Source organism: Homalodisca vitripennis, chromosome X (genome assembly GCF_021130785.1).
Source record: "Homalodisca vitripennis isolate AUS2020 chromosome X, UT_GWSS_2.1, whole genome shotgun sequence".
Taxonomy (NCBI): Eukaryota; Metazoa; Arthropoda; class Insecta; order Hemiptera; family Cicadellidae; genus Homalodisca; species Homalodisca vitripennis.
The window spans coordinates 81,598,342-81,612,366 of record NC_060215.1 but is presented as its reverse complement, the minus strand read 5'-3'; the positions used below and the strand labels follow the sequence as shown (position 1 = coordinate 81,612,366).

General features: G+C 32.4%; 1 non-coding gene across 1 annotated transcript; it reads left to right on the top strand.

Annotated features, from left to right (window-relative positions):
• The first annotated feature begins 383 nt into the window (after positions 1-383).
• Positions 384-456, top strand: Trnav-aac. Its single transcript has one exon. It is a non-coding gene; the product is annotated as a tRNA-Val (tRNA).
• Positions 457-14,025: the final 13,569 nt, after the last annotated feature.

The following is a 14,025-nucleotide window of genomic DNA, read 5'->3' as shown; positions in this document are numbered from 1 at the left end:
TTTAGCAGATACATGTAAGTTAATTCACCAATATTTTTGGAATGTATTTGTTAAACATGATTAAGATTGAAAAGTAATGGTCACTCATAAATGTAGGTTGATCCTGACATGACGATGGAAGTCGATACGAATCACTCGGCCCCACGAAGCTCGGCATCCACAAAAAGTTGAATATTAATAAATCTATTTATTGTTTAGATTAGTTTACCTGTCCAAGATACAAGACACAAAGTGGGTGCCACTAGCTTTACACCGGAAACCGTCGATAACATTATCGATTGTTTGGCTTTTTGAAGAAATAAATCCAAAGTGGATGCTCTAGTCACGACAGCCACGGCCGATATAGCTGCACCTTCTAGCAGCTTTCATGATCCAATTTTCAGGTTTCCGTGGTGTAGCGGTTATCACGTCTGCCTAACACGCAGAAGGTCCCCAGTTCGATCCTGGGCGGAAACAATCAAGTTTTTGTTTTTTAACTTTGTATAACAAATATTTGCTAGAGAAAGCTGGAGATGAATACCGTCGATCAATAGTCGTTATAATTTTAAATGGTAAAAATATGAGAAAGAAAAAACACAGAATAATAATTATATAAAAAGTACAAAATATTTGTTACACTTAATATTTATTTTTGATGACAATATTTATAGCTTAACATTCAATCCTACAAAAGAAAAACCATGGTTCCAAAACAATGAGGTAGGCGCTGCAATAGGAGATTATACAACACAAAAATATACTTGCATACTTCAATTCCCAGTCATTACATTTAACAGATGTGTAATTTCAGTGTCGAAAACTGATTAAGTTCTAAATTGTTATTAGAAATAAATCTGTCACTATCTGACTGTATCATTACAGGCTTAGATTATTCCGATGTTCTTGCTGTTAAGATTCCGTTGATTGGCTTAAGCAGCAGATTGGAGTGGCTGAATCTGTTATAACCCTTTTATTCGACCTCACTCTTTCCTCTGTTCCTGGCTTTCCTGACAGTGTTTTTAGCAGTAATACAATTTCCATTGGTATAAAGTCTGATTCATTTCATTTTCGGTTCATAATTATCAGTACCTCGACGATGGATCTGACAAAACTCTTGAAGCCGTAAGTATTATTTAACTATTTATTGAGCCCTCCTCACATCTATATGTCGATATGTTTTGTCTATTACTCCCTGTGGATGGTTACCGTTTTCCCTGCCCAACCTGAGCAGGATCGGCAATAATTCAAAAACCCACTGGATTTGAGGATAGTAGCTACACTCACATGCCATAGCTTACGTATATAATTATGCATACATAAATTACTTAGTGTTCCAATGCGACGAAATAAAACTAAACATGTTACATGGTTTACACTTGTTTAGGTTTTCACCCAATTCTTCTGCATCTCCCGCATAAGTAGGCCTAACCCTCAATTTAATAATGTTCTCTGTACTTAATTTCTTAAATTGAAGAACAATTGTTGAAGGTAAAAACTTTACCTGCTCAGTGATTTATCTTCTTCTTTAGTTTGAAGCCTGCCGTGCAATTGATTTACTGACTTTCAAAAAATTCCAACAAGTAAATGAGCAATTAACTATTGAGATAGCCATCAAATGATAGAAATAACAGTGAACGTGTTCACTTTTCTCTCTATTTAGATCTTTTATCTGTGAAATGAGATCGAACAAGAGTTACATTCGATAGTGTTATAACATAAAACTACTTTTTACAAGATTTAATCAATTTAACAGCTTTTGTGTATTTCCTTTATTGCACGAAGACATTTCTCCTATTTAATTTTTCATTTAAAGAAATGTTTTAAATTTTGAGTATAGTCTAACGACTTCTTGGCACATTTCTGCAAATACTTTCTTAAGAATATTCTGAAATTTCCGTACTACCTCTCCTTCCTATAAAGTGATTCTCCCGTACAGATTATTGAATTCTGACTTAAAGTCTCTTATACAATAGTAGCTCTCCACGTGACAGATAGATTTATCTTTCTTGACAGTCCTTACCATTAGATATATTTTATTAAATCGAAGTTAAAGAAATTTGGTTTCTATTGTTTGGTGCTTTATTTTGTTCTGTCCTTTGCATACTAGCAAATGTTTATTACAATGTTTAAAGATAAAATAGATTTTATAAATGTAACAGAATTAATTCTGTTTTATTAGGTAAATATACATACATAAGGTACATATTATATATACGAAAAAATATAGGTGTGTTATACATAGCATAATTTATACATTATAAGTTTAACTTTCCAAAACCTCAGCCAAGAAAGAATATTAAACCTGCTACAATAGAACCTACGACATTGTAACTTTATGAAACCGTTAATCAGCGCCATTTTCTTTAAGGATGAATCCTTTGAGGTCGTATTTGATGCATTGTGTTCTCCTAATACAGCCCTTTAATTTGATGTACTTGACCCACGCTCCCATTTAAGACTTATTCTGAATCCTGGTCTCTCTAAAATGGCAGTAAACTGATATTAGGCCGGTGCGAGACTCTATGAGCATTAAATGTCAATAACAGTTAAATGCAAGTAATACACACGATATACTGTATAAATAACTAAAAAATATGTAAAGAACTTAATATATTAATAAATAGTGACATATCACAAGATTAGAAAACCCAATTAAATAATAATGTATATATTTTTTATAGTTTTTCAAACTATTTTAGATCGTACATAAATAGGTTACAAATTACTCAAAATAAGTACACATTTAGCCTTTGCTAGGAATGAGAACGCCACACGTGTTGAGGAACAGACTTCTCTAAAGTTGCATGCAAAGTTTCAGATCTAAAGTTTATGTCATTCTCGAGATATCCTGCGGGCAGGAAGACAGAATCGTAAAAATAGATATTTCCAATGTAGAAATTAAGTTAAATTTAAGCTTTAAAGTTTAATTAATTCTCGATATATTCTGCGGACAGACACATAAACAGATTAGACAGTAGAAAAATCGTGCCACCCCCTTTGGTGATAGCAAGATACACAAACGTCTATTGCTCAGTTATACTAATAATATGTGCAAAGTTCGGCTTCGCTGACGCTCAGCCAAATCCCATGGGGGAAAATAAACCACCATTGCGTGTTCATAGAGAAGAGCTTCATGTACAATTTATAGTTTATAGATCTGTTTATTCTCAAAATGTTGTGCGGACAGACAGAAGACATTATTTCCAGCCTCCTGAGTGATAGGCTTAGCCAATCATTATAATTTATCATTATAATTATTATAATGCGATAGTAATAAGTAATAACGGCAACGGTGTATACATTTATCATTGCAGTAGAACAATCGTACCTAGTGGAGTACTAGATTTTTCTATTCTTGTACAGAAGTGTAGATACACTTCTCTTACATGTCGCGTTACAAAGCATTCTGATGGAATAGTCTGAGGAATACCTGGCTGATTCCGCTTTGTGCTTTACTTTCAGTAGGTCCAGTAATTTTTTAGCTTTAGAAATAATTATTAATTTATCAGTATTATTATTTATTGTTATTTCTCAATATTATTTATAATTTTTTTATAAATAATTATTAAATTTTGGGGTATTAATTGAATCCTGCTGTTGTGTTGTTGGAAACAATTTTAATGCGTCGGAACAAAAACTATGTAGAACAATGTAAAAACACTGTGTTACACACGAACATGTCTGCATAACACAAGAGGGGCATAATGCCAAAGCCTACTCTTATTCAATGACTAGCGCTACATCTCCTAGGGGGTGTGTGACAGTGTTATGTACACAGCTACAGCCTTTAAAATACCCCCTGGGAGGCGTAGTACCAACTCGTGGTTTACCAGGAACTACCACTAAACTCCCTTTGTCACTACAACCTCCTCCCCCTGTCCCCTTTTGGCTCAAGGCCGACACTCTAATGAGGTTCACGGAGGGATCAATCAATGCGTGAGCCCGCACCATACGCATCCCGTTGCTGGAAGTTATTTTGCTGCTATTACGAGATTTCAAAGGAAAGTTCCTTTATCCCGCTGTTAAGGTGAATCTAACAATGTTTAGTATTGTTGAAATAGAAATGATATTATAAGATCTATATTTTCGGGCCGCTATCTATTCTCCTATGTAGCAATGATTTAGTTTAAGTGGTACACTTTTTCAAGAGGGGTTTCGTTATCTGTTTCGTTTTTGCCCCGTGATCAATAATCGCGTGTGTTTTTCAGAGAGATTGTCTTATTTTTTTTTTTTTTATGTACGATTATCTTTTTAATTTTTAAACAACTGTTTTTAATTTGAGTAATTTTGTGTTGTTTTATGAGATAAAGCAGATTTACCTAGTTCCGCTGTCATGCGCGTGGTGTCGTATGGAAGGATCATGGCGCTTCACTCACAGATATTTGTGGTTATTGTCAAAAAATAAGAATGGTCACTGATGAGTCCATTTAAATAATAACCTAAATGTAAAAAGAAATACATAAAACGTTAACAAATGTTCGAAATTCTTCTATTTTTCGTCATCCATTATCAATAAAAAAGTTCAAATAAAGTATACCATTAGAAATTTATTTATTTTGTGAATAATTTATTATTATATTTTACAACATTGAGTTTTATTATATGACTTATAACATTTAAAGTCAATTTGTATAAGGGAAATGGTTTAAATATTATAAACATAAGATAATCCAGGTAAAAATATACGTTCGATTAACCACACAATAAAAATATTATAATCATGTATACTTTTAACTATGGGTAAGCCTAACACGTGATTAATGGTGTTATTTTGTTACCACGCGAGCTAAGCCAGGTTAAAACCCTGTAAATGAGTACTTTTGACTATTTCAAGGTCAAGTTTTTAGTCCACTTAAAGGCCAAATGTTACAAGTTTGTTTTCATTTGTTTTTATAATTTAAATACTAGGAAATATGTTATAAAATCCAGGATTCCGTATAGTGATTTTGTAAAGAACATTTGTATCAGTTAGGGAAAATACAGAGAGGTTGAAGATAATAGATGAGAAATGCATTTACATAAAAATGTATGGATAATAAAGTACGTAGTATGTTTAAAAAAATTAAATGCCAGGTTTTACAATAATAAAATTTAGTTTATTATTGTAAAGCTGGCTCTTATTTTAATAAGAGACTGCTGAGTAAGAAACAATGTGGACGGAACTACTTGTGGTTAATGTTAATTGCTCTGTCGCCAAATTAATGCAATTAATTCTGGATGAGGCTCTGTTTCACTTACTGTATAATTATAAAACAGTGCCAAAATTGGCACAAACTCGCATCTACACTTTATATTTCACCATTTTCACGTTTGTAGAGTCCTGGAAAATCCTGGTTGAGACGAACCTCCAATTCTTACAATCACTGTGTCTAATGGTTGGATTAGAAATACACGAACTTTAATAGCAAGTATAAAGGTAATGATTTAGTGGTGGTTAAAGAATGAATATGATTAACCCAACAAGTTTTATAGCTCCATTAGAAATATACAGGCTGAATAGTCATGTCATTATTCTATATTAGCCTCGTGTAGTGATTGGAATATACTGGCTAAGCCATCAAAACCCATTCCATCAACCCAATACTCAAAACAGTGTAGAAAATCTATTGGCTAAGCCGGTCCATAACAACTCTGTTTACCCACCAATGTTGGGATTGAGACGAAATCAATAAGTCAACGACCCTATATAGCCAGTCTCATTGTGGGATAGGGACAATACGGAGTAAGACAGCCAGCAAGTTTGAACGTCTCAATCGAGACATTTGTTTGAAAATTGGGAATGGTGGCTTCACAGGCTATGCAATTCATCGGTTCATGGTGTTATTAGAAAATAACTATCTTTGCTGGTGACGTTAAACTTGATGGATTGGTAATAAATCGATATCGTCGGTGACCTTGTGTTGATGTTTTTTTTTAAGGGAGTTCTTTCTACGCCAGTGATATTTTAATTGAGAATACTAAACGTTTTTACTCGAAACTGTCCAAACCCAAGTGCAAATTTGTATGGCCTCCCGGGCAATCAAACCCTCTACGCTATTCGTGGTGACATTAAAAATGTGTTGGCTAATGTAACCAACAGAACATCAAGAAATGACACATAGGTTTTCCTTACAAACCACACAACATTATTTATTTATTTATTTATTTATTTATTTAACTTCCAACGGTCAAAAGACCAATTTACAACGGGTTACAGTTTTACATAGTTTCTCAAGATGACTAGTACTTATAAACACAGAGGGCCAAGCCAAACATGCAATTGGACTTTAAACTAATTGGTGCTTAAGCCCTAGCTCAAGCACCAAGCCAAACATGCAGGGAACAATACAGCCAACACTATGCAACAATAACAATAATAAAGCTATATGATTTACAATAAATACAACTATACTAGTAAAGGTAAATAAAATCTACATTATTGTAATAAATATTAACAGTATTTGAGTAACAAAATAGAATCTATAGAATACATAACAAATTTTAACAACGATAACAAATAAATAACAATAATTTATAATAAATATTGAGGATCATGATAAGTAAATAGAATTAGGAAAAAAAAAAACTAATGAACATGCACCATATGTTATACTAATAACTACAGTTTCGATTGCCGAATACAGATTCAATGCAGTGCCCTCCAGTCCAACAACTTCTTTTTGAAGGCCTCCTCACCTGTACAAAACAGATCAATGTCGTCCGGCATGCTGTTGGCCAGCAGCTGGAGGCGAGGAAAGGTGCTGTGGAACAAGTACTGGGTCGAATACTGACGTCTAGCGAAAGGATTATTGAGCATTTCACTGTCCTATATCTTGCCAGCCTCACTTTGGTGATGAGATAACTCTACCGCACCGGTTTGTGTTAAAATTAGATATACACTAAACCACCGGCAATTCTGTATTGGCAGACTCGGCTTTGTACCGCCCATCTTTCCAAGCTCACGTCTTAATTGGGATGCCCCGCCCTACCAGCAATAGTATGTCACTCTTTTATTACCGCTATATAATATTATACTCTATTGTCCATTATTTATATAATAAACATTTATTATATAATATTGCACTTTTATATGTTGCAATTGTTCAAGAATACAGAACTGTTATATTAAATTGTATAAATGTTTAAATTGAGATCGAATGTTTCAACTGTATACCACTCGGATAGTACTGTGCTCACAAATGTTTAATCACTCAAAACAAAATATTTTATTGTAACTTTAAATAAAGGTAAATTTTCTTCAAATGTTTATGTTAATCTTTATGTGTAAGTCTTAGTCTTACATAACTCTTAACAACGAATTTATATTTTAAAATGTGGTACTTTAATTAGAGCCTAGTAGGGAAGAATGTACTTTATTAAGCAAAGACAGAAGTTTAGGTTTAAATAATACTATTAAAGAGTTTAAAAACACAACAATAGTTAGGAAGAAGTTGAAAAGTATAAAAGGTTTACCTGTAAGCTGGACTATACCGAATTTGTAAAATCCACTTGGTGTATATCGTACTTACTTTCTACATTATTCAATTGAACTGTATAGGATTGTACTTGGAAACTCAGAAAGTGTACTGTCCTGAAGTAAGTAAGAGCATGGTAAATCAGTAAAAACAAGCCGGTTTATTTAAGAAGAGGCTTTTCTCTTCTCAGCCCTACACAGAGCATTTCCACAGATATAGGCGGGTCTGCACGGAATAAAATAGAGTAAGAGGGAGGGACGATAGAATACAAGTTATACTGAGTACTGGTAGGAAATGAACACGACAAGTTCGTAGAAGTTTGCGGCATCACAATCTTTCCCTTACTATCTTACAGACTGTAGATTTCCTTTTAATTAAGGAAGTTTCTGTCAATCAATCTTCTCTTTCTGATGACCTAAATGTCTGATAGTTGATTTGTTTTCTATCTTTGAATTCCTTTCTTTAAATTCAGGATACATATTGTGTTTGTGAAACACAGTTCTCTTCTAACATTTTGTCTATACTGATATAAATAATTGTAAATAAGACTAAAGACTAAGACTTTATATTCGCTTACTTATTCCATAACCTATGCTCTTATTAAAAATAAATACGGATTTCAAACTGTTAATAAGTTTATTTTTTATGGTATGCCTTTAGAAAACTTTCGTACTTGTATACAGTCATTGAAATGCATTTTCTATTTTACTCTTAAAACGGTGAAAAAATAGTTTAACATCATAAAATATATAGGTAAATATAACCATGGAGGTTGTAAGTTGCCCAGGATCAGTTAAAATGCCGAAAATCCTACTTAGTAAGGCTTCAATTTGTAGCTTAATAGAATAGGAAAAAATTAATATAATAAAATATAATAGTGTAAAATGTGATGTATGAGAGTTTAACACAAATGTTTTCTTTTTACTTGCATTTTACTTATGAAACGTCTAGATTGCGTGGAAAATTTGATCGGCTCTCTAATTTCAACTCATACGCGCAAAATTAAAAATGAAAAATGTTCATAGTTATTTCCAAGTTTGGATTTATTACACTTCCAAAACTATTTAATATGGGCTATACATGTCAATAATTTAATCAGAATAGATACTTTTATATAATCCTTGAAGAATTCTTTTCACAAAAACGTATTTCAGTAAAACATATTTATTATTATAAATAAAGAACGCAAACATTGAAAGCTTGGTGTCTATCACGATTTAAATTGCATTTTTACAAAATTACACTTTTGTATCTTCGGTGCATTTTTAACCAAGATTTTAAGAATTATGCTGTTTGCGTCCTTCCATTAAACATCTAACATGGTATAAAATTAGCCTTGCGCACGCCACCAAAGACTTATGAAAAGTCTAAATTGTCTGAGAGAATATAGTAAATTTCTGAACTAAAACTCAACAAATATCATTAATTTTGTAATTGTTGGATTTATTAACACCAATATTTATATTTTGAGAGATTATTGTACAACCTATTGTAAATGGTGCTTGCACTTGTATGGCCTAAAATGTATTGTTTTCTGAGATTTTTAATAGAAGACTCTATATTAGCAGTTCAACGGATTTTTCATATGCAAATATAAAAAAGAAAATAAAAAAATTCTCATTATGTATACTCTTAGAGGCTTCCCAAGAGTCTACAATGCAAACTAAATTTATTTGACTACTTAAGTTTAAAGACAGGACTTAATAACCAATAAAATGATCGTTGTAAAAGTGTTGTTGAACCAACGGAGACCAAAAATGAAGACTCTATAGAGACTTCAGCAAAGTCTATATCAAGTATTTTGAAGAGAGCAAAGTCTATATCAAGTATTTTGAAGAGAGCAAAGTCTATATCAAGTATTTTGAAGAGATTCCCGTATCCTAGATTAAAGCAATATTATCTTTTAGAATTTCACCAACAAGAAAAAAAAACAAAATAATTCTCATAGGTCACATCGTGCACTGGTATTTAAGTCTTGTCCGTTCTAGTAGAGGCTCTGTATAGTCGGTCTACAAAATAGTAGAAAAAATTATTTTTGTATGGATTTAAAATTTAACTAACCAGAAACAATTTAATAATAGTTTGAGAGATATATTGGTAATTAGTTTGTTCTATATTTCGTAATTTTCACACGGGATTATAACAGTTTTTATGAGAAATATTTTTACACATTATTAAAATATATATATAGGGTAGTCCGGGAGGAAAGGAAAACATTTTAAAGATGATAGACCTAAAAAATGAGACAAAAAGTTCATATAAACATAAGTCTGGAAATGCTTCGTTAACAAGATAAGGCTAATGACAGATATCGCCCACACTTCAACTTCGAGGATTAAATAAACCCTAACTGAAACCATCACAACGGTAATTAAGATAAACATTTGATGGTTGCATATGATTTTTAAACCTATAAAACTGAATAAAATACGTCCCAGAACTGTAGGTCTCTTAGTTTTTAAAATAATTTACTTAAACATAATTACTGTAAGAAAATAGGGTTTTTATGTCTGAGACGCTATAATTTCATCAAATGGCTTAGAAATTCATAAAATCCATAAACAAAAATAGTAGAGAATTTAATTATGAGAAAATTTATGCACTGTACTTAGAGCCAATAGCAAAAAATTCAAAATTAAGCAATTAAACAAAAAAGATAACTTTCAACTGTGACATGTTTTGCGCTACCGACTTGCACAAGAGGATCTTTAAAGTTGTCGTGCTCGCTTATAAGCTGACGATTTTGTTAAAAAAGTACCGTTGGAATTTATGTAAAAATGTTAAAAGATGTGGTATTCTTTTAAATTTGTAAAACCTATTTTAAATAGCTGATGTTTATCAAAATACAAAATGTTTGCTTCACTCAGCTTGTGCAAGGGTACGTTTAAAATGGTCTTGCTCGCTTATGAATTGACGGAGTTCGTTGAAACAAGTACTGTTAGAATGGTAATAACGTTTTTCAAATAGTTGATATCTATTAAATTTTATCTAAACTGCGTTTTTTGTTATTTGACTTTACAAATTTTTGACAGACGCCATTTTGTTAAAATAAAAAAATAGCACTGATCAATTGAAACTTATGTGCTAAGTTTAGTTTTTTTAGCTTTACTAGTTTTGCAGATAATTTTTTAATACAAAATGGCGGCTAGCGGTTAAACGAGACATTTCCAGATTTATATTTACATGGCATTTTTTGATTGAAATTACGAGCAATATCAGCTACAGAAGTCCGTGACACCCTTTTGTAAACACCGAGTATAGTGTCATTTTGAATGTCTTTAGTTGCATTCTAAAATATGGTCATGTTTTAGTTTATAATAAAACTAGTATTTTTATAAAAAATAAATGTTGATTCATGAAATATACTTTTTTTAATTCTACAGTTTTGGAAAGTCATACACTTCTTTCTTAAATCTGTAAGTATTTTTCATCTTAAACCCTTTGGACAAAATCTTGTAGTTAAGGTATTCGTACCCGTTAAAGCATTAAATTTACACATGCTTATTTAAAATATAAACTGGTGGTCCAATTGTTATTTATTTTAATGTTCTTTGTACGTTCTGTTGGATTCTCACGATCATGTGGCTTAATATACGCGATGCGTAGCTCGAACAAATATCACTAACATAATAAATAAAATTTTAAATTTACTGTTTAGACAAGTTATCGACGTTCACAGGAGATATGTGATTGTATACCTGCTGCAGGTTACACATATTATTAATTGAGACGTATATTTTACGAGAATGGATAGTATTTTTTTATTTATTTTTATATGTTGACATTTAAGTTCCTTTTATAATAATAATTGTTAATGGAATGGGATCGAAAGTGTGCAGTAAGTACTACTCTGTCGATACGAACATGAACTGTCTTGGTTACTTGTGTAATTGAACTGCATTAATTCATCTAGTAAAGCCTAAAAAAAAATAAGTAGAGCTGTTAGGCAAGATATTTATACTACTCACAGTTGGGTCAAGGATTTAGAAAACAATGGAAGAACGGATATAAATAAAGTCAGAGGCAATTAAGTTTTCTTTACAAAATCGTAGGAGTATCATGTGTTTATCGGGTGGAATATACAGTGTTAAAAAGAATTGAATTCTTTATATCTATGGGGGAGAATGGATAAACAGTTAACATTTATTATATAGTTGCACACCATTTATGGTCTGTTGTTCTCCTTCTCAACACAGTTTCACAACAGTGGATAACATTCATGATGGAGAGTCAATTTTGGGTCTTTTCTGTCATCATTACACATGGTATAACATACTGGAATTTCGTTGATTCATGCCATGATAAACCATAAAATGCAGTCCCCTTGACTCACGATAAACCATTATAACAGCCGGCTGTATTGAAACGATCCTGAGTATTACTCAGGTAGAGGGTAGAAAATGCTAATGAGATCTCCACATAGCATCTCAGCGTTTTCAAGTTCACTTAATTTACTCGTTCAGTTGATTTTCTTTCAAAAATCTTTACAGTTCACTAGTTTCAGATCACTCCTATCACGCAATCCAATGTCGTATTAAAAATCCACATAACATTATTTAAAGGTCAATACGTAAATCATCTCAGAAAATTATAAAAAAAACTAAATGATCTAATTAAAACAATAACCAAGCTTCCTCTCTGCTCGCAGTAGGAATTTTTAATTTGTGGAATTTTAGATTTTCAATTCTGGTAATTTAAATTAATGTTTCGTTACATATAAACTAAATAAGTATACAAAATTTACTTTTATAAAACTAAACAAGCATAATAGCAGTTAATACTGGTGACCAATAACAAATTTAGCTAAATTAACGTTTTCCTCATTCAGTCCACTGTGAAATACACAGACACTTGTCTTTAATGTATGGATATAATTTCGTATTTAAGAACAAAAGTTTAAACTTCATTACTATTTTTGGATAAAAGTGACAAATCGGGTAAACAGTACAGGTTCATCTGGAAGGTATCAACGTGAAACCTCCTGGGGGAGACACAATGTTTAGCCGTGCTGTACTACTGCACGATCTACAGGATTAAACTTTCAAAGGATTCATTGCAATTTTTTTTTAAGTTTTAGTTTTGGCAAACGTTTTGGTATGCTTGTTAATGTTTTCATTTTCTCGAGAACAAATTTACCATCTCGCTATGAGTGACATAGATACGAATTTTAATTTTTTTCGCAGCTACTTTCCGAAGAAGTGGATTGAAATTAAACTTAAAATAAGTTTAATTAACTTTAGACCGCCACCGTGGCCATACACGTTCATTTGCGCGCGATCACTGTTTTGAATATATTAGTTTTTTTTATTTGTGACAGTTGCTTTACTCGTTTGTCATTGTGTTATTTTTTAACTGTAATTAATTAATTGACACTTTAACAACTTTTAAGAATCCGTTCATCTCTTTAAGATGAAGGACTAAACCCTTCGAAACGTATATCACCGAAAGAGCACTATAACTGGATTGTTGTCGGAAAGAAATAACCTTATTATAAGTTATAACGATCCTGTAGCTAAAGCAATAATGCGTTATTACTTAAAATGGAATAAAGTTTGATTGGTTATACGAGTAAGCTGAAAGTTAATCATAGTGAAAACAAGTGAATACAATGTCGCCACCTAATTGAGGGTGAATGAATGATACCTAGACCAGAGGCGAATGACAGAGCATGTTGAGGGTGGAGTGAGTGAGGGGGAGGGTGGCGTCGCGACGTCGTGTATAGCAGCCCTGCACGCCACCCTGCGGCAGACTGCGGCAGTCCGTGGACTAAGACACCGCTCCACGACGCGAGGGCAGGCAACACCCCTCCGCCCGCCAGAGGCCTACTTGTTACTCGCCCTAGCCTGTTCTGGTTATAGAATACCCGATATTTGGTTACTATTTGTGTCTTCCTATCAATAGAGCGAAATACTTATCGTTATAAAACGTTAGAGTCAAAAATACTATTTCTCGGCAACTTTACTTTCGTAGTTGTAAGGCCAATATGTAAACATTTAACAAAATTACTTTACAACGGTGTCAGTTGCAAATGCGAAGTTTTTGGAAGATTCTCACAAAAACCACATTCCATACTGACATTCGTTTCAACACCTAATAACGAATGTGTAACTTTGTATGCGTGTGTAGTATAAAATATAAATAAATTAGTCTACATAAGGATTGAAGTTAAAAACTATACTGTTACACAGAATACTGAGTGTTTACTTAACGATAATATGTCAGTGGTCTGCTTATTTTATGATGTTTAAAGTATTGTTGTTAATCATGTACATTGTTTGTTCATTACTAAAGAATAGTAAAATAACAATAAAAACTGTAAGTACTCAATGGAAATATTATATGAAAAGTTGTTAAAGATTGTATTTTTTATATCGGCATACAATCTATATAAGTTAGATATTAAAAATAGCATCACTAAAGAGTTTTAGGATCTCTCAGTCATGATGAAGAGAAATTTTTTCCAACTGTACACTATTTGACTTTCTCTTCTGCACAATCCATGTTTAACCGAGTCTCACGTTGCAATATACATGTGTCCGACAAAACGCGAGTGAAAAGTGAACAGACCTGCTTGTTACTGACTCTCTGTACT